Source organism: Aulonocara stuartgranti, assembly GCF_965226115.1.
Source record: "Aulonocara stuartgranti genome assembly, chromosome: 19".
Classification (NCBI taxonomy): Eukaryota; Metazoa; Chordata; class Actinopteri; order Cichliformes; family Cichlidae; genus Aulonocara; species Aulonocara stuartgranti.
The window spans coordinates 17,174,649-17,197,464 of record NC_138955.1 but is presented as its reverse complement, the minus strand read 5'-3'; the positions used below and the strand labels follow the sequence as shown (position 1 = coordinate 17,197,464).

Below are 22,816 nucleotides of genomic sequence, written 5' to 3'. Positions count from 1 at the left end.
TTGATGAGAGAAATTAATATTTGAAGGACAGAGGAACACAAAGCTGTTTCCTCTGATTCACACAGTGACGTATGCGATGGAGTGACTTCTGTGGAGCTTACTTACTCTGTGTGAAAATAATTCAACAACAAGCCACAGACAGCTAATCAGATAAACTTGTGGTGGAGCTACATTCCTCTTCAGGCAGAATCATCAGAGCACACACTTGATGTATTTCTGAATCAGACAGGTCATTGCTGGGACACAAGGTAAGAAAACTTAAATAAAATATCCAGTGTGCTTGTCAGTATGTGATTAAATTGTACGCCCAGATTTTAACTGGATGTCGTCTTTGGCAGAAGGAAGGTGATAGGTTCAATCCATTGTTTCTGTAACCACTGTGAGTCTGCCATGCCAGTGACTACACAACCACACTATGGCAATGTCATTGTGCCAGCATGTTGGCCTTATAGGTCTGTAAAGGAAAAATGATATCTCAAACTACCAAGGGCGTAGATTTGGTTTTGGCATTGGTGGGGACAGATGATTCAACCACCGAACCCTTCCCCTTTTTATTTATTTTTTCCTTTTTGTCTTTGCTTCTTGATTTAAAAACAAAAAACAAAAAAAGGAGAAATATACTTGCCTACATATGCTATTCTACATGCTTTTAAACCATTTAAAATTACAATTCATAGTTTTATATGTGAATTATATAATGTTAAATTACTAAATTACTATTAACAAATGACTAAGTATTTTAGACTTTCGTTTACTTCAGCCATATTCCATATAAATCAGGTGTCATACAAAAATAAAAATAGCTTCAAATACAGTCATGACAATAAAACAATATGACTTTAAGGACTTAACAACATTACTTCAGTTATAATACACCAACATATCTTATACATTAGCACTAAGGGAACACTGAATGACCTGGTGGTTTTTGTCCATAAAACTACTCATCTAAGATGACTACAAAGTACAAGATCTCTCAGCAAAATTATGCAACATTTTAGGCACACTGTTGCCCCTATCAAATCAGTGAGGTGGGATTTTTTTATTCTAAACATGAACTACTGTTACAGCAACAGACATGGACTATTGGTGCCCCACACAACAACTCAATGTCCACTATGTGAAGGAGCCAAACACATGCCTTCTCCTCTCGTTAACTGAGATAAACTGCTGGCATATTTGTTTTACATCTACACTGTCCAGTCTCTCTTGGTGGACATGGCACACAGCAGCATTGTTTAATCTCATATGAGTCATTGTTGACCTTAGCCATGTTAGACATATAATTTTAACAGCCTCTGTAAACTAATATCCTGGCTTGCTCGAGGCTGCCGTTTTCTCTGACAGTTTCAATCAAAATTAGAAATGCTACTTTGTTTTACTGAGATAACTAAGGGTGCTGCCTGTTGTGCAGTTAGTTACCAAAACACGTTATTCATGGTTACATACAATTTTAGACTGATGTGGGCCAAAGCCTAGCATAGCCTGTAACGTTATTGTGACGGACACATTTTATGAGTGAACTTGACTTTAAGTGACTTACAGGTTTCTTTGAAAAATACTTTCTTATATCCAGGTTCTTCCTTTTTGCTGCCATCCTCCTCCTTGCAGGTCCTCGCAGCGCAGGCTTGCCGCTGCCAAAACTAAACAGAGCTCCCTGAAAGGCACAGCCAATCATATTGGCCATATTTGTCACATGCGGTAGGACTCCAGTAGAGAATGTAATTTAACTCTTTCTGCACCGCTAGGTGAAAGAGACGTTGACAGATCGTTTTTTTCTATCGGGTTTGTTTTTCTTTACTCGAAGAGATCAAATTATTGGTGGGGACAATTCAGTAATAGCTGGATATTGGTGGGGACATGTCCCTTCCATCCATGCCAAATCTATGCCCTTGCAAAGTACCCAAAAAAGTAAAAGATTAATAAGGGCAAAAAGAACAAAGTGGTCAGAAAAAAACTGGGAGAAACCCTTTTGGAATAACAAATTTAGATTTTAAGAACTGTGGAAAAACTGCGGCAGTCTGAGGATGCTTTGGTGGTAGTATAGTAGGGGGTGTGTACAAAATAAAAAGGATCTAATTTAATTTTGGAACAGCATGTCATAGCCCAGTCATTAGAGCCAGTTTAATAACAAGAGTTATTAAAGGACAAGTGCTCTTCTGGAGACAGATCTCGGATGTCATTGCTGGTATCTGCTGGAGCCATTTGCCCTTTTCTGGGGTCACTGCCCAACATGTCACAATTTTTTAAGTCACTATATTTGCTTATTATACTATGAGATGCTCTTGACATATATGTTGCTGTTGATGACCAATGTCAAATATTTTACTTGATGTTATTACACTTCAAGTGCCCAAGTTCTAATTACTACAGAGCTCTTATGAAGAGCAAATTCTCCAGCATCTGACTATTTAACACCACTTTAATCATATACGTAATAATTTAAATATGAATGTTGCAAAAACTTATTTTTACTCAATGACCATCTCTCATATGGACTATTGTTTGACGTCCTGGTCACTTGCTTGTCCAACAACACTTAAAACTATTGAAAACATTTATAAAAGAAGTTTAAAACTACTTGACAAAAAACCGACTTCCCACCACCACTGTCATGTGTTAAAAAAACATAAATTACTGAACTTCAATAACTTAGTGAAACTTAAAAGAGTGAGTTTATTATATAAAGTCTTACACTCCCTTGCTCCACCACCACTAAAGCAGTTCATTAGGCATAAAGAAAGCTCAGACAGGACCACTCAAGCTACAATCCAAGGAGACTTGTTCATACCCCACAGACGGACAGCATTTGGGCAGAACGTCCTTTCTGTCCAGGGTGGCCATCTGTGGAACAGTCTTCCTCAACCCATTAGAGAATGCTCGACATTCAATTTGTTTAAGGCAAAGGTTAAAAACTGGTTATGGACAAATCAAGTGTGTGATCATGTATGAGTTGTATAGTTTTAATGTTTTATTTGGGAACAGAATGGTGTGTATGTGTAAGTTTGGTGATGGAGTTTTTATTATGAATGAATGATGAATTTTTATGAATTATTATGTCTATTTTTATGCTTAAGGACAACAGATGGAAATTAGCCCTTGGCTATAATCTGGTATGTTTACATTCATGTAATTTTTTCTTTACATTTATGTTCATTAACATGCACTGTCCTAAATAAATAAATAAAACTACTTGAGACATTCAAATTTGGAAACAATATACAGTGAATGTACTTTTAGCTCCAAGTCAGCACTGAATGTTGAATATAAACAATGGGCTAAAAAGACGCAGAAATGGTTAAAAAGTGGAAATAATTTTATATAACAAGATAGGCATTGTTAAAGAAAACAACAGCATATGTTGAAAAAATATACAAGCAAAAAATGTATACATAAAAAAATGTAATGTCTGGATTTTTGCACCCTTTTCTTTTAGAAATGTCTCGGCTTCTAAGCTGTTTTATGATAGCCTGAGTAAATAATGCTAATACTTTATTTAATGTTTAAGTATAGGATAAAGAACCGGAGGAGGCTGTTACTGTTCGCTTTAGGGTTTTGACTGAATTTCAGTAAGGCATTAAAACATAAAAGTCACAGAGTTATGAATCTGAGAGTCACATTCCCTGAAATCATCGACATTGCAAATCCTCCAGTTGCAGAAACACCAAAGGTTGCTTGTCCTTTCTGTTCTTACACTATATCAAAAGTCACTTAAACTAAAACTCATTTATAATAAATAAATAAATAAAATGTTTCCACCAGCCTCAAAGCTAATCAAAAAACTGTACCATATATTGAAGGGAACTCAGGATCATGTTGCTTTATAAATCAAGAATTCGTTTGCAGTGGTTCTATGCTGGCTTGTTTAAAATGTCAAAAGAATGGAGAGACAATGGAAAGCCTGCCTTGATTTTCCAATTCATTACTGAGCTACGTTGCTAATGTTTTGATCAATAGCAAGAGGCACAAAGGGTAAGCATGTGTGGTTTCAGCTCTCACCAGCCATACCTGCAATAATGAAATTGCTAAGTACTGTATGATATAATATTGGTATAATAATTACATTTTATTCTCTTCATATTTATGCTTCACCTATAGTGTGTGTGTGTGTGTGTGTGTGTGTGTGTGTGTGTGTGTGTGTGTGTGTGTGTGTGTGTGTGTGTTAGCACCAGGCCTTTAAATACGCTCCAGGGTAAAATATTATCACTAAAAATGTATATATTCTTTCAGATCACTTCTGAACGAGTGATCTAAAGAAACCTTTATCTCTTCACTTATGGTAATGTCTCAAAAAACTGCACCCTACAAAATTACCAGCAGCAAAATGAAGGACACAACACAAGACTGTCTTAAATAAGCAAGGAATTCTACTTAATGGAAAACTACTCCAAATGACTACTTCAGAAAGGCCATTAGTGTGTCAAAATCTATCAAAATAAAGTATCACAAACTATCAGTCAAATCATAATAAATGCATTGCGATCATCAAGAAAAACAATAGATAATCTAAAATGTGAAACCTATTGCTGAGTGCTCAGGTAGGGTAAATACCGCTATATAGGTAATTGTCCATTTATCAAAGTTAAATAAGAGATAAAACAAAGACCTTTTATATTAATGTTTGCTAATTATCTATGCTCTGAACTGAAACAATAATACCACTCTGGGATTTTTAAAACCTACTCAGCCTTGACATTTGAAAAATATTTTACAGTAAAAGGCTGGAAGTGATACTATCCTTCAGAAAGTATTGATTTTGACTTTAGTCATGGTGTGGCCCATTATCTATGTTTGTGATGTGTTTGTGTGTCGCCTTATTAAAAAGAAACAACATCGCCTTTCAATGGTATAAATTATTAAACCGCATTACTTGTTTGAGAAACATAGGACGCAGCACACAAGACGCCACCAGAAAGAAGACAGAGATGGGAACAAAGCACCATTGATAGGTTTGAGAAACAGTGAGTCAGAGATATCCCGCCCACACACCCCGGGAGGCTGCTCAACATAACCAGATCATCGTCATAAACATGGAATGTGGAAGCAAGCAAACAAAGGGAATCTTTATAATGAATAAATAAATAATAATAAACATTGTAAAAACACATTTTCACTTACACTCTTTGTTTTTATATTACATTATTATAATATTATTATATTATTACATAGTACTAATCAAGCATTTGTGGGACAGACTTGTAACACGAGGTAATAACATGCATTTAAGGCCATTGCTTTTTAGGGATGTACTGTGGACATCATGGTTCTGCTTTCCGTTTTCTGAAATGCCAACTATAAAAGCTAACTAGCTATTTTTGTCCCTAATTTTATACATTTAGTTTAAGAATAGTACTGAAGTCCCTTCTGACCTATCAGAGTTAACCTGACTGTTCTTCGGTCCCTTCCACAAGAGGCCAGCCAAGGTATTACCAGCATCCATGAACAATGGCCTCAGGAACCAATTTATCTGGAATGATGTGGACACCCATTCTAACTTTGCAGCAGGGCACCTTTGGGTTCCACAGTAGTCTCTGAAAAGCTGTATATGTCAAGAAGAAGCACTGGCTATCCTCTATAAGCCAGCACCATGCAGCAATTTGCCAAAGCAATGTGACACAAAATCCCATTTCCCACTCCACAGTGTTTAACAGGATGGAAGACGTTCCTTCTATCTCTCCTTCGCTTTTCCTCTGTCTACCTTGCTTTCCTACTCTGTCTTTCTCTGACTCTCTAACTTTTGCTTTGAAGTGCTTTCAACTCCTTCAGTCTATGTGCTCTCTTCCTTACATTCTTTCTTTCTCTTCTCTTCTTCTCCCACTCTCCTGCTTCCTCATGTTCCCCCTCTCAGCCAAGCTTTTGAATGCATCCTTATTCTCACGCTAATCCTCTTCCCCCCTGCTCAATCTTCTTTGTCCTCCTGCGTGTGCCCTTTTTTGTCCTCTCTTTACCTCACTCCCATATGACCCCTCAAAGCCAGTTAAATCTGTAAATACTGTTTGTGCATGAATGATGAGTCTACAGGCACTAGCAGGTACTTTTGCAGAAGTCTTCCTCTACACTAAAACAGCAGGGAAGTCTGATCCACATCTTTTGGTAGGCAGACAAAATTGTGGAACATCTCATAGTGTTTCATGATGTTGAGTTTCTATGATTTAATTTCCTGTATTAGTTTGTCATTCTTAGTCTGTTTACACTTTACAAGCACAATTCAACAAGTCATATTTTCAGAACTGTGGCCCCATCTGGCATTATCCTCAGTTCTCATGACAGTTTCCATACCGCAAGTAGTATTATACTGTCACATGACACAGTCCAAATTCATACAGTTTGATGATACATCTATATTGTGTCATCAGTTATAACAAGGAAATTAAGTGATTAGAATTCCATTCAATTTAAGAGCTTTCAAGAAACTTAAAGCAAATAATTAGATCTATTCTCCAGAGCTCTGAGTTGGAGAAATGAATGTCATATCTGCTTGAACTTTCTCAGTCTTAGGTTATGTTGAAGTAATTCAAAAGGATGTTTGCAAGATTTTTACAATTTCAAACAAGAGTGAATATATTAATCCCAGTCCTTTCTGCACTTTTCCCATGATGATCAGACCCTTCTGTATATCCTAGTTTTACTCTGTCGGGATGTTCCTTAAAGCTCAAAATTCTCAAAAAAGAATGGAATAATTTTTCTTTTTTTTTTCCAACCAAACTTTGTTTTATGTTTCATTTCTTTTTTCTTTTTTGGGTTTTTTATCTCAGTTCTGTCCCTCCATCATGGGAGGCTATTCGAGGTGCCATAGTGCAAGGGTTGCCAGCCTGTGGCAGGCCTAACCTAACATTACTGGTAATTTCTTTCACATTACAAAAATAGTTTTTGTCACGGTTTGCGGGGCAAGCCGTGTGGATTTGTAGTAAGGACCCAAAAGGCGGCAGCTCTGGTGCAGGTGAGTGTTTATTTACAGCAGTGGGTACAAACAGCAACGGGGTGTGAACATGAAACCGAAACTTAAACTGGGTAAACTAACAACACAAACCAGGAATGACGGTGCAGGGAGGTCCGGGGAAATACATACAGGGAGACCGAGGGGAAACAACACAGACGAACCAGCAACTACTATGACAGAAGACACAACTTAAATACACTCAGAGAACACAGGGGGATTACATACAGGTGGGAACACAGCTGGGAGTAATTAACATGACGAGACTAGGGAGGCAAACTGAAAACACTCACATAAGACACAGACCTTCACAATAAAACAGGAACTTACACATGAAAGGACACAAACTAAGAAACGCGGACTAGATACAGGAACACACGGGCAGAACAGAGTAAACACTAACCAGAGGAAGAACAGAACCAAAATCGCGAAGAGAAAACACAAAACGCTGGGTCAAAAGGACCCAGGATCATGACAGTACCCCCCCTTCAAAGGCTGGCTCCAGACAGCCCAACAAAAAACAGCCAGAAAAAACAGAAAACAACCCGACCAGGGCGGGCGTCGGGGGCCCAGGAAGGAGGGCACGAAGCAAAACAAAACCGGAGCACCAGAAGGCCAAAAGGCAAAAACAAAAAACGAGCCCAAAACCAAAAGAAACGAAGCACACCAGAACACAGGAAAAAACAGAGTCCAAAACAGAAGAGTTCAGGGGGCCGACAGCACAGGAGTCCAAAACAGTTCAGGGGGCCGGCCAGGGGGCCGACAGCACAGGAGTCCAAACAGTTCGGGGGGCCGACCGTGCGGACGGCAACGGCGGCGACGTGGACACAGTTCGGGGGGCCGACCGTGCGGACGGCAACGGCGGCGACGTGGACAAAGTTCGGGGGCCGGCCGTGCGGAAGGCAACGGCGCCCACTCAGGCGATGGTGATCCGGACCAGGCGAGGCTGCAGACTCGGATGAGGCTGGACCAGGCGAGGCTGCAGACTCGGATGAGGCTGGACCAGACGAGGATGAAGACTCGGATGATGCTGCAGCCGGCGAGGATGATGATGCTGCTGCAGCCGGCGAGGATGATGATGCTGCTGCAGCAGGTGGCTGGACGGGCTTCTCGGGCCCTCCAGCTGAGACAGGTGGCTGAACGGGCTCCTCGGGCCCCCCAGCGGAGACTGGAGACAACAGCCGGAGCGGTCCCTCGGACCCTCCAGCGGAAACAGGAAACAAAGGCCGGAGCGGTCCCTCGGACCCTCCAGCAGAGACACGGGACGAAGGCCGGAGCGGTCCCTCGGACCCTCCAGCGGAGACACGAGACGAAGGCTGGACGGGCCCCTTGGACCCTCCAGCAGAAGCCATCACAAAGCCAGCAGGCATGGAGTCCTCTGGCAGACATGAAGGCAATGGGTGCTGTGCTGAGCACTGGCCCTGCTCAGACAGCACTGACACGGAGTTGTTCTCTGAGGGCTGCTTAATCTTCAGGGGTCCAGAATCAGCTGGGGACTGAGACCTAGCCTCTGGGGAAGCCCTGGAGTGCAGAACGGTGCCTGAAGCAGCTAAAGCGCAAGAAACTCCCTGACTGGACCTTAAATCTTCTCCCTGCATGGAGTGAATGAGTGGAACCGGTACTGCTGGAGCCAGAGCTACGGGTAGCGGGGGCACTGGAGCTACTGGGGCCTGCGCTACAGGCGGCACTGGAGCTACTGGGGCCTGCGCTACGGGGGACACTGGAGACTGAACTGAGGGGGACACTGGAGACTGAGCTGAAGGGGACACTGGAGACTGAGCTGAAGGGGACACTGGAGACTGAGCTGAAGGAGGCACAGGAGACTAAGCTGAGAGGAGCACTGGCTGCGGGGGAGCTAACTGAGCTGAGAGTGGCTGCGGGGGAGCTAACCGAGCTGAGAGTGGCTGCACAGGCGATAAGCAGCTCGCGTTGACATCCGCCACACAAAACGCAGCCCCTGAATGAACAGTCATGCAGTCTGAAAATGAAAAAGAGTCCTCACTCACCACAGCCGGCGATTTAGAAGCCCGAACGTCCGGCTGTGGGGTGGCGCGCTTGCGGCGCGATCGGCGTTTCCTCCCCGCAGACGGCTCCGACGGGCCGGGCAAGATCACATCCGGCGAGTCGGGCAGCGAGGCAGGAGTGGCTGAGAGAAGGTGAGGTGTGTGCCGGAGAAAAGCCTGTATGGTCGGAGGAAGTGAATTCAGTAGCCATGGCAGGCCGGAAAAGAGACATTGTAGCCGACCTTCCACGGCGCGGCGAAGCTCGTACGGAGGATTCTCCAGCCACAGCCCGAGGAGGATCTCCACATTGTAGCCGATGTCATCCTGGAGCTCCTCGGACGGATTGACTGCCGCTGGGTCCATGGTGGCTGGTTCGTTCTGTCACGGTTTGCGGGGCAAGCCGTGTGGATTTGTAGTAAGGACCCAAAAGGCGGCAGCTCTGGTGCAGGTGAGTGTTTATTTACAGCAGTGGGTACAAACAGCAACGGGGTGTGAACATGAAACCGAAACCTAAACTGGGTAAACTAACAACACAAACCAGGAATGACGGTGCAGGGAGGTCCGGGGAAATACATACAGGGAGACCGAGGGGAAACAACACAGACGAACCAGCAACTACTATGACAGAAGACACAACTTAAATACACTCAGAGAACACAGGGGGATTACATACAGGTGGGAACACAGCTGGGAGTAATTAACATGACGAGACTAGGGAGGCAAACTGAAAACACTCACATAAGACACAGACCTTCACAATAAAACAGGAACTTACACATGAAAGGACACAAACTAAGAAACGCGGACTAGATACAGGAACACACGGGCAGAACAGAGTAAACACTAACCAGAGGAAGAACAGAACCAAAATCGCGAAGAGAAAACACAAAACGCTGGGTCAAAAGGACCCAGGATCATGACAGTTTTAGCTATAAAAGTATTTTTGTAACAGCATCACCTTTTTTAACTTTGCCGCTTCACAGCTTTGATTATTTATATCATCATTTTCTAAAAGTCTTTTTATTCTTGTCCATTAAAATGTGTGTTTCTGATCAGTGTGCATGCAGTAAACACACTCTCTCCTTTACTTCAATTCTATTCTTTCGTCTCTTCCTTACACACAATACCAAAATCTCACCAGGGGTCCATTCTTCGTACCTCGCTAAGTAAGTTAGCTGGATTTGATTGTTGACGATTTCGCGTGATCTTGGATCATTCGGTTCTCCGAAGCTCATCCGGGACTTGCTGTCATAGCAACAGATCCGTAAGTGTAAACCTGCTCGGGAGCAGGCTCACTTTATGTAAACAGGATTAGATTGCAGCCACTCAGGTATGTCCGCTTCATGTATACGAAAGCAACAGCAATATTTTCCACTGTTTTACCATAAATAAATATTATCAATGTAACTAAAGTTAATGCAGTATTTGATTCTTTTATTGATTCCATACAGATACATACAGGTCATTTCCTAAAAAAAGGAAATGTACTATTGATCATTCTATTTCATGTATTTGATTATTTCAGATGTAATTCATATTTTAGAGTAGTAATAGTAAATTACTTCATGTAAGCAAGATGAGAGACCACGGCTATAAAAGCGAAGGTGGATTTGGGAAGTCTGTCGCAGCCATGTCCCGTCCGTATACGCGAGCAACCCATTGCGGAAGGTGCAAGATTGATAAGGAGAGTTTTCAGAATTCCGCGTATATTGCGGGACAGACAGGATCCTTTAGCTCAGCGCGACAGTGTGCTCATAGAGAGATATCGATATTCCCGTGAGGGTATTATTTACTTAACCAACATGTTGACGAGGGGGTGCAGGACCACCACCTGTCTTTTTTTGCTCTGCCCTTTTCTTGGTTGCTGTTATAAACAAACAGATTATTTCAGGGTCTCTTTTCAAGAGACTAAAAGCAATATAAGTGATAAATATTACCATTCTGTAGGATATTCTTATATTTCACTTTTACTTGTTCCCATGTTCTAGTGGGTCCTGTCGTGGCTCTAATGTGAAAGAGGATATAATGTAATATAATATAATAAATTTACCCTACCGTCTACTGGTGTTGGCCAGAGGGGCCGATGGCGCGATATGGCAGCCTGGCTTCTGTCAGTCTGCCCCAGGGCAGCTGTGGCTACAACCGTAGCTGCTTCCACCAGGGTGTGAATGTGAGAGTGAATGAATAGTGGCATTGTAAAGCGCTTTGGGTGCCTTGAAAAGCGCTATATAAATCCAAGCCATTATTATTATTATTATTATTATTAAATTACTTACTAGTTTAATTTGTCAGCAACTTTCTGCCAGCCCTCTCTCCTTGCTTTTGCAGCCTTTGCAGTGTTCCCTTGCGTTTTAATTAAACTCTGAAACTCCTGAAATCCCTCACTCAAGAGTTCTTACTCTGCTGCCAAAAAATACTGAGCGCGCTCCTTCGACATTTTCGCCGACCAATCAAAGGGTTGCCGATCAATGTTTCTACTATCGATGCGTAGCCCCTGTTAAGCCACCCAGTGATCTCACATTACTTCATCCAGCTATACTAATCGTCAACAACAGGTGTGTTCGGAGAACCGGGATAGCAAGCTCAAAGTTAGCGCGATGATTTGATCTTGGATGTCGTAAGCGAGGTACGAAGAACGGACCCCAGTACGCTGCTGAACAATATTTTACTATCACAGCTTTTCTCTGTGGAGGGTGTATAAGGGTGTGAGACAGGTCTATATGGAATCAAAGCCCTTTTAAATAGCCTCTTTGGATAGGTGTGTGTGACGTGTGAGTCTTTCATGAGATTTGTAGGTTGGCTTGTGCTGTTAAGACGGATTCTTGGATGCTCACATTTACACACACCGAGCTCTGTGGAGTGCACATACAAGACCACAACTGTTTTCAGGAACTTCATGAAAATGTGAGAATAGATTTATTTTTTTGCCTTTTGAAAGTATCATATGTTTTTCGGCACACTGAGTCAAAGGTAATTGCATTTATAAGGTGATATCTTTAATCTAAAGTGTCTCTGAATCTTAATGATTCATGTATCAGTTTTTGAGGCAAATTGCTATGAATTTCATTTGCAAAAGGAAGGATAGTGAAATATTAGACCTTGAGGCAATTTTGACCAAAACTACATTTTTTAATGAAGAAAAGTAGAATACGTTATTAAATTTCACTAATGCATGTTATATTTTTCACCTTTTTCAGGTTTTATGTGGTATTTGAATCCCATTAAAAATAAAGTTATATGCAAAAAGGTATCAGGCTTCTGCTACAAAACATTACATTAAAACATTACATTCCCTTACATTATTAGGGGAAATGAACAAAGGTGCTTTCCAAATTATCTCCCACTGAGCATGAATGCAGTTTTCCTACATCAGAAGATAATGTTTTCATAAGGTTTCAATGTTTGTAGTATGGCTTGACAAAGTGAACAGCATTTCACTTATTTTACAAGTATGCATGTGTTTTCTGCAGATTTACAGAGTTAGAGAAGTTGTGCTGTTCTGCCTGTGATTGTTTAGATCCCAGGGATAAACATTAAAAAAAAGAAATAACTTTAGTATAATATAACTATGTAATATATTATACTAATATACAAACTTAAGCCATAGCCCACTAATGAAGGAAGGAGAGAACAGCTCTTTTACTCAGTGTGATTGTTTTTAATGTACTCTTAATTTGATCTGTTATTGTATATTTTACACATGTTTGTATGGGATACTGTATTTGTTTTAAATGTTATATACCTATGCGGTATGTGACTTGTTGCCATGATGCCAGGTCTCTCTTGGAAATGAGATTTTTAATCTCAATGAGATTTTTTACCTGGATAAATAAAGGATTAATAAAAAAAGTAATGAATTTCTGCCATGTTTATATATGCTATGAAGGTAATAACTGAAAGACCTACCCTTAATTTAATTTTCAGCACAATATATCCTCTCTTTGTTGATCCATAGATGTGTTTACTTGACACTCAACACCACCTAGTAGACATCTAATACCCTCTTGAACTTCCACACACATCATTTCCTATCACTTAGCATTTTAAGCGGCAATATCCAGACTTCCCTTGTGGACAAAATCTTCAGCTCTTTCATATACAAACCAAGGCATTCACAAGCTGAGACAGAACCTTATATCCTGGCTCTGCCCTTCTCCCCTGCTGGCCGGACATGCCTGAAACACCTAATCTAGGAGATGCACACAAGGCATCATAATCAGGATCATAAGAGGCAGAGCTGGCTCAATTCAGTGTGAAGGTAAAGTGTTCCCGATCAGGTGTAAAGATTTTAGAACATTTACTGGTAAACAAAGACAAAAGTGCCCCATCCAAACCATTCCAACTCAACGGTGAAACATAAAGGATGATGAGTAATTTAATTTAAAAATTAAAAACTGTAATTTGACATTTTAAGTCACTTTTGGCAATTAAATATGAAGATTTTTCTGATTTATATGTTTTTGATTTTTGGCATTTCTACTCAAGGGCATATTGAGCATAGATTAAAGCATCTGCTCATATGACACAAAACTCCAAAACACTGTTAACTTACTGCTTATGGCATGTAGTGTTTCTGTGCTCCTGACATTTATTGTGTGGCTGTTTATCTCTGTCTACATTCCCCTCCTGTGTACATTCCTCAAAAGGGTTACAGGGACACACGCTGTTTGATTGGAAAAAGCACAAGAAGGTGAGAAAGGTACTATGAAAAGTATATGGATAAACAGAAGAAGCACAGATGCGCGAGATAGAAAAGGAGTAAACGAAAGAGGGTTAACGATAGGAAGTAAAAGGTGTACATTGAGGAAGGTGCAAAGGATGTGTAAGCAATAGAGCTGAGAGCTAGTGATCAAGAGTTCAAGCTAATGAGTGATATGAAAATGGAAAAAGAGACAGCTGAGAAAGCGAGTGAGTGGGAGGATCGTGGCTAAGTTGGAGACTGAAGAGTGGGTTTAAAATGCCAGGAGACAGTGTGTGGTAAATAAAAAGCTCTTTATGGCCGGCTGGGCGATTTAGTGGATTATCCCTTTACAAAGGTCAATGCTGGTTTGGAGCACGACCAAAACAACAACCGAATAAAAGAAGAACAAAAAACAAATCTCAAACAAAACCTTCTGACTCTGACTGAAGCTGTAAATGGCACCAGCAGTAAGCAAATATGATAACAATAACAGCAGCTTAACAGACAGCTTAACATTATGAACAGAAAAATACACTGAAAGCAAAGAAAACGGACTGCTTAAAATTAAAAATAAAATACTTAAAACATAAAAGTCCCAACAGGCAATCGTCTGCTGCAGTTACAAATGAACATTAATGGAGCAAAAAAAGAATATACACAGGGCTTATTACAGTTTGTGCTTATGTATTAGAACACATGAAGAATACATGCTTGATAGAAATGAACCAGAATGCGAGGAACAGCTTTGCTTTCAAAATCTGGTAAAAATGTTATCATAAAAAACTTTTTTAAAAACATGTTACAAAACAGCTTGCAATTTTAATAATTGTAGTGACTGCATATGTATTTCCTTTTTTATTTGTTTTTATTTTTTGCTTTATGGTCATATGATAAGCACGTATCCAGATCAAAATGTCCACTGAAACATAAAAAGCGAGCTTTCCGCTAAGCAAATATTAAATGCACTTAAATGCTAAAGTGCACCAAAGCTCTACTAGCAGTTGTAATTGCCAAAGTATACCTTTAACTAGGTTTCAGAAAAAGAATAATGAACTGAGTTTGCACCAAGTGAAACTTGAGACTTGAACTTTATTAATATTGACGTTTTTTTTTAGATACATGTATTGTCTTTGTTTTCCTGATTAGTATGCTGTAACAAACTAGGTCACATGGCCACAAAAAAAAGGGTGATCAATCATGATTGAAATGTATTTGTTTGCAGTTTATTTTAAAATTTAAAAAAAAGAACTTAAACTACCCATGGCGTGCGGTTGCATGACATTGTGTGTGTTCATACCCACTCCTCCAGTCTTTCTCCACCACTTCTTCATGTGCCTCGTCGACCACTGCTGTCTCATCCTGATCTCCTTACTGCTAACCTGAACTCTCATCTCCTGAACTGAAGTCAGGAGTCTAACACACAAAACATGCATAAACGTGTTTATTCCAGATGTTGTCACAATTGTTCTGATTTTCAGCAGATCCCGTCTCCAGACAGCTGACAGAAACCAGCTGTAAAAAGCTGGTTATAAGCTAACAATATACCAGCTAATGATAGGCCAAAAGTCCTAGATCCAACTGTCCTACTTTATTCGCTAAGTCTGTGAGTATTAGATGCACGCTCAAAGAAAGTTTCAGTAACACTGGCTAACAGCAGCAAAAACAGCAGTGCTAACCAAAGGAACCATTCTGGAAATCCTCAACAACTCAGCTCAGTATTACTGTCATCTGACTAAAGTCCCCTTCACTAACTCACTGACCCAAATCAGACTCCTTCCACACAGTTTTACAGCCTCCTCCAGAGCAGATAGTTGGGGATGGTCCACACCTGGCATTACGAGGTGAACAGCAGGCAGCCTGCACGCTCTTTATGAACACTGGCCAGAGCATTTGAGGTGACTCAGGGGTAAAATATTGCAAAATATTTGTCATATATCCTTTTTTTGTTGATATTATTTAAATATGTTAAAATATAGTGTTTACAAAAATGTTTTTATATACAAACAGTAGTAGAAACATGCCAGCCCGCCATTAAGTATTACAGACGGTTAAGAAGGGGGCCAGAGGATGTGCTCCAATTATATAGCAATCACACTACTGTACTGGAGAGGCGAGTCCATCTGTTAGTCAAGCCGTGGATTCAGTAGGAACAATGTGGCTTTTGTCCTGGTTGTGGAATGCTGGACCAGCTCTTTATTCTCTTGAGGATATGTCACGGTGATTTGGGAGTTTGCCCAATCAGTCTACATGTGTTTTGTGGACAGAGGGAAATCATTTGACTGCAGCCCTCGGGGGATCTAGTGGAAGGTGCTTCAGGAGTATGGGGTATTTGGCCTGTTGCTATTGCCATTCGTTTCACAAACAACCATAATGAGAGTTTGGGACTCGTTGCCAGTGGATGTTGGACCTTGCCAGGAAAGCCCTTTATCACTGATTCTGTTTATAATTTTTGAGGAAAGAAAGGAGCCAAGTGGCAGATGGCTTTGGTGGCCCAGTATCATGTGTCTGCATTTTGTAGAGGATGGGATGCTGTTCAATTCATCAGAGGGTTGCCTACAGCTTGCACTGGAATGATTTGCAGCCAACTGTAAAGCAGCATGAATGAGATTTAGTGCCTCCAAGTCTGAGACTATGGAATGAGAAAATTAAGCATCTTCGGTCTTCTTCACAAATGAAGAGTGGAGCGGGAGGTTGTCAAATGGACTGGGGTACTTGTCTGTTGTGGTGAAGACAGAGCTGACCATAAAAGTGAAGCTATCAATTTACCCGTCTATCTACCCTCACCTATGATCATGAGCTCTGAGCAGGGACCAAGAGAATGAGATCACATATACAAGTCATGGAAATGAGCTTTTCTCAAAGGGTGGCTTGCCTCTCCCTTCGAGATAGAGAAGTTCAGTCATTCTGGAAGGACTCAGAGCAAATCCACTGCTCTTTCAAATCAAAAGGAGGTGGTTTAGTCATCTGCCTAGGATGTCTCCTGGGCACCTCCTGGCTGAAGTGTTACTGGGAGGAGGCCCCAGGGTAGACCCAGGACATGCTGGAAAAATAATATATTTCGGCTGGCCTAGGCACGCCCCATGTGTTCCCCAAGATGAGCTGGAGGAAGTGGCTAGTGTAAGAGAACTTTGGCTTTCTCTGCTTAGGCTTCCCCCATGATCTAGATGGACGGGCAGATTCTTTACTCACTTTCAGATTTTTAAACCCTACTAAAACTATCCTTTAAACATTAATATACTGAAATACTCAGTTGTGATTCATTCTATTTTTTGTCCTGAAGAAGGAGCTGCAAAACTGATAAGTTTGTTAACTTATACAGTATGAGTTTTTGCCAGCTTTCTTACTTTCTTCAGGTAAGCTAAAACTTTGTCAATATACAGGGAGTGCAGAATTATTAGGCAAATGAGTATTTTGTCCACATCATCCTCTTCATGCATGTTGTCTTACTCCAAGCTGTATAGGCTCGAAAGCCTACTACCAATTAAGCATATTAGGTGATGTGCATCTCTGTAATGAGAAGGGGTGTGGTCTAATGACATCAACACCCTATATCAGGTGTGCATAATTATTAGGCAACGTCCTTTCCTTTGGCAAAATGGGTCAAAAGAAGGACTTGACAGGCTCAGAAAAGTCAAAAATAGTGAGATATCTTGCAGAGGGATGCAGCAGTCTCAAAATGGCAAAGCTTCTGAAGCGTGATCATCGAACAATCAAGCGTTTCATTCAAAATAGTCAACAGGGTCGTAAGAAGCGTGTGGAAAAACCAAGGCGCAAAATAACTGCCCATGAACTGAGAAAAGTCAAGCGTGCAGCTGCCAAGATGCCACTTGCCACCAGTTTGGCCATATTTCAGAGCTGCAACATCACTGGAGTGCCCAAAAGCACAAGGTGTGCAATACTCAGAGACATGGCCAAGGTAAGAAAGGCTGCAAGACGACCACCACTGAACAAGACACACAAGCTGAAACGTCAAGACTGGGCCAAGAAATATCTCAAGACTGGTTTTTCTAAGGTTTTATGGACTGATGAAATGAGAGTGAGTCTTGATGGGCCAGATGGATGGGCCCGTGGCTGGATTGGTAAAGGGCAGAGAGCTCCAGTCCGACTCAGACGCCAGCAAGGTGGAGGTGGAGTACTGGTTTGGGCTGGTATCATCAAAGATGAACTTGTGGGGCCTTTTCGGGTTGAGGATGGAGTCAAGCTCAACTCCCAGTCCTACTGCCAGTTTCTGGAAGACACCTTCTTCAAGCAGTGGTACAGGAAGAAGTCTGCATCCTTCAAGAAAAACATGATTTCCATGCAGGACAATGCTCCATCACACGCGTCCAAGTACTCCACAGCGTGGCTGGCAAGAAAGGGTATAAAAGAAGAAAAACTAATGACATGGCCACCTTGTTCACCTGATCTGAACCCCATTGAGAACCTGTGGTCCATCATCAAATGTGAGATTTACAAGGAGGGAAAACAGTACACCTCTCTGAACAGTGTCTGGGAGGCTGTGGTTGCTGCTGCACGCAATGTTGATGGTGAACAGATCAAAACACTGACAGAATCCATGGATGGCAGGCTTTTGAGTGTCCTTGCAAAGAAAGGTGGCTATATTGGTCGCTGATTTGTTTTTGTTTTGTTTTTGAATGTCAGAAATGTATATTTGTGAATGTGGAGATGTTATATTGGTTTCACTGGTAAAAATAAATAATTGAAATGGGTATATATTTGTTTTTTGTTAGGTTGCCTAATAATTATGCACAGTAATAGTCACCTGCACACACAGATATCCCCCTAAAATAGCTAAAACTAAAAACAAACTAAAAACTACTTCCAAAAACATTCAGTTTTGATATTAATGAGTTTTTTGGGTTCATTGAGAACATGGTTGTTGTTCAATAATAAAATTATTCCTCAAAAATACAACTTGCCTAATAACTCTTCACTCCCTGTAGTCATTATTTTTGAGTCTTTCTGACCAAAGTGCATAAAGCTGACACATACAGCACCATCCCTTTCATGTTAACATGTAAGGAAAGTCTTGGGTTTACTTTATGATTTGATAACCAGCTTTTCGCAATTGCTAAGCCTGATTGTCAATGTTTGGGTGAAACCAGATAACAGAAAGATAACTTGTGTTTGTTAAACTCAGTCTGTGTAATAAGGCCTTGGTCTCTGTTCTGCAAAAATAAATAACTATATAAAATTGTATCAGTAAAGAAAACTAAAGTCTTGGTGCTATGTCAACTCTCTAATTGAACTTTGGTAAAATTTTGGATGTTGCTTTGAATGTTTTGAGGGACAGCAGGGCTTGAAACAATAAATTATCTGAGATAATGTTGTGTAGAGATGAAGAAAGGGAAAATGAGGGTAGGAATAGGGGTAGAGGAGGATCAGTGAACACATTTTAATCAGAGCTAAATGAGAGGGAATAAGTAGGCAATAAGGGAGGAAACAAAATGGGATTAAAGCAGAGAGAGTGACAGCATGAGAAGAGAGAGGGAGGCGGGTCATTAAGAAATCTCTAGTGGAATAAAATGAGGAATTATCATCTTAATACAAGAGTTAATATCACTGCTTGTAGAATATGGGATACACACGCGCATAGGCTACACTTCTCCTTACCCACTCAGTCATTACCTTCATTTTTGTGTTTCTGTCCTGCCTCCTTTTTAATGCCATTTTCTTTTTAATCTAATTGTTTTTTGTAAGGCTTTTTGTAAGGCTTTTTTACTCTCACTGACATCACATATGCTGTCCTCTTAAGGAGATCTGGCCAACAGCCCAATCTATTATTATAACCCATTATTATAATTATTATTCTGCTGAATAAAATATAGAAATATAAGGTTAGAGAGTTACATAAAAATATGTAAAAATGTGTTTCAAACTACCAGGTAAAAGGATAAAAATAAGAATATGGTCTAGTTTATGTGGTTTTTGGTTTAAACTACAAAGTATAAAATTACACCAGAGGCACACAGGAGCTTTGAGCTAATTATTTACTTGTCTCGGTTTAGCATGGCCATGCTAACATTTTTTGTTTTGCACTAAACACAAACACAAAGGGCTCTGTCAATGGAAAATTGTACTTAGTAGTCAGTATAATCTTTTAATGATATAAGTTTGCGTGCAATGTTGTGTGGAGATCAGGGGCAGTACCTGTGGACTGGCAGACCGGGGTGGTGGTCCCCATCTTTAAGAAGGGGGACCGGAGGGTGTGTTCCAACTACAGGGGGATCACACTCCTCAGCCTCCCTGGGAAAGTCTATGCCAGGGTGCTGGAAAGGAGAGTTCGTCCGTTAGTCGAACCTCGGATACAGGAGGAACAATGCGGTTTTCGTCCTGGTCGCGGAACACTGGACCAGCTCTTTATCCTCTCCAGGATACTTGAGGGTGCATGGGAGTTTGCCCAACCAGTCTACATGTGTTTTGTGGACTTGGAGAAGGCCTTCGACCGTGTCCCTCGGGGTGTCCTGTGGGAGGTGTTGCGGGAGTATGGGGTGTCTGGCCCATTGCTACGGGCCATTCGATCCCTATACAACCGTTGCAAGAGCTTGGTTCGCATTGCCGGCAATAAGTCGGACTCGTTCCCGGTGGGTGATGGGCTCCGCCAGGGCTGCCCTTTGTCTCCGGTTCTATTCATAATTTTTATGGCTTTGGTGGCCTCAGAATCTCATCTCTGATTTTTGCGGATGATGTGGTTCTGTTGGCTTCATCGGGTGAGGGCCTCCAGCTCGCACTGGAACGGTTCGCAGCCGAGTGTGAAGCAGCGGGAATGAGGACCAGCACCTCCAAATCTGAGGCCATGGTTCTCAGCCGGAAAAGGGTGGAGTGCCCACTCCAGGTCGGGGATGAGTTCCTGCCCCAAGTGGAGGAGTTCAAGTATCTCGGGGTCTTGTTCGCGAGTGATGGGAGATGGGAGCCGGAGATCGACAGACGGATTGGGGCTGCAGCTGCAGTAATGCAGACGCTGCACCGGTCCGTCGTGGTGAAGAGGGAGCTGAGTGTAAAAGCGAAGCTCTCAATTTACCGGTCGATCTACGTCCCTACCCTCACCTATGGCCACGAGCTGTGGGTAGTGACCGAAAGAACGAGATCGCGGATACAAGCGGCAGAAATGAGCTTCCTCCGAAGGGTGGCTGGCCTCTCCCTTAGAGATAGGGTGAGAAGTTCGGCCATCCGGGAGGGGCTCAGAGTAGAGCAGCTGCTGCTCCACATCGAAAGGAGCCAGCTGAGGTGGTTCGGGCATCTGACAAGGATGCCCCCTGGGTGCCTCCTGGGTGAGGTCTTCCAGGCATGTCCCACGGGAGGAGGCCCCGGGGCAGACCCAGGACACGCTGGAGAGATTATATCTCTCGGCTGGCCTGGGAACGCCTTGGTATTCCCCTGGATAAGCTGGAGGAGGTGGCTGGGGAGAGGGAGGTCTGGGCCTCTTTGCTTAGGCTGCTGCCCCCGCGACCCGGCCTCGGATAAAGCGGATGAAGATGGATGGATGGATGGATGGATGGATGGATGGAAGTTTGCATATGGTAGAATACTGCATGTAATCATTTGTGTGTAGAAGTATATAGTTGGTGGCATATTGAAAGAATGTCTCATCCTTGGAGGTCTGTAACATTCCAGGGTGTTCACCCCCACATCCTAGGGAGGTCGTACCTTGTCTTATTGTTTTATGGTAGGATTAACGTAGCTATGTCAGGTTTGGTTTAAGTGCTTCTTTACGACAGATCTGGTTGACATTCCTGCTGTCAGCATGCCAATTGCACGCTCCCTCATTGCTTGTGGCATCTGTGGCATTTTGCTGTGAGACAAAACTGCACATTCCAGGGTGGCCTTTTGTTGTGGGCAGTCTGAGGTACACCTGTGCACTACTCATGATGTCAGATCAGCATCCTGATGTGGCACACCTGTGAGGTGGGATGGATTATCTCAATATGGCAGATGTGCCCACTACCACACATTTGGACTGATTTGTGACCACTGTTTGGGAGGGATGGTTATATTGTGTATCTGGAATGAATTTTAGGTCTCTACATCCATCCCATGGGGAATGGGAGCAGTAACAAAGGTGTTGCGTTTATATTTTTGTTGAGTGTAGATGAACTGTTGGATTTTCCAGACCAGCAGGTTAAGGGAAGTCGTTTATGGGGCCACACTCAGACCCACACACACGCACGCAGGCACGTACGCACACGCACACACACACACACACACGCACACACACACACGTACACCTCCACATTCCAATGTAAGGAACAAACGCTCACTGAAGTATAAATAAAGATCGGGGCAGTTTCTCAGTGCGAGTCTCAGTTCTGGAGGCTGCCCTTGCTAGCAAGAAGTTCTGTGTGTTTCTCTTCTCTGAGTCTTTACTGAAGAAGTGTTTTAGAGTATATTTCTTAACATTATTTGGTCCTTCATAGCCGGAGCAGAAAACATCAGAACTGTTATCTGTGACTCTGTTCCAAGATCCAGCACTGATTCCCAGAGGTGGGACCAAGTCATTGTTTTGCAAGTCTCAAGTAAGTCTCAAGTCTTTATCCTCAAGTCTCAAGTCAAGTCTCAAGTAATGTCAGGCAAGTCAGAGTCGAGTCTCAAGTCACTGGTGTAAAAGTCCGAGTCAAGTCACAAGTCTGAAACTTTGAATTTCAAGTCCTTTCGAGTCTTTAAAAAAAAAAAAAAAAAAAAGCATGTTGCAGTTATGCTAAATGTAAATATTAGACCATGTAATTTTAAAATCTGTGTTTTTCTCAACACATGACAAAATAGTGAACTTAGAAAATATACACAAATTGTAAAATTGCACCTCTTTAAAATGCAGCTCAATTAAACCTAGCTCCAAGAATAATTTTCACCGACGGTTCTGAGATAAGCTGCATGTTATTCTTGGATGCGGTTGTAGGACCAGCTTTAAAATCGCATGACAAAAATATCATACATATTAAAAAAAACTGCATCACCAACGTAGCCTGGACAACATTTGCTAGTTAGATGAAGTCAGCTATCTCATCGTAGCATATTTATATGCATATTTATAATCATACGGTTCTTGGAGTGAGTGCATACACTCATGAAGTTTAGTAACTTCAGGTCACTGCAACAAGCCCAGGTACAGTTTACCGCCGGATGGGTGCAGGACCTTGAAATGCACCGTGTAGAACGAAAGACCATCGTACGTATCATAAGTTTACCAGTCTCACAAAT

General features: G+C 41.8%; 2 long non-coding RNA genes across 2 annotated transcripts in view; one reads left to right on the top strand and one right to left on the bottom strand.

The window, feature by feature from the left end:
- Positions 1-22,327, top strand: part of LOC309695832 — a 350,850-nt gene extending 328,523 nt beyond the window's left edge. Inside the window, exon 2 of the long non-coding RNA XR_014273248.1 lies at positions 22,276-22,327. This is a non-coding gene — a long non-coding RNA (uncharacterized lncRNA). The remainder of the gene's footprint in view (positions 1-22,275) is intronic.
- The window catches only part of LOC309695834, a 237,029-nt gene that overhangs the window by 114,132 nt on the left and 100,081 nt on the right, over positions 1-22,816 (bottom strand). The gene's annotated exons all lie outside the window — the stretch shown is intronic.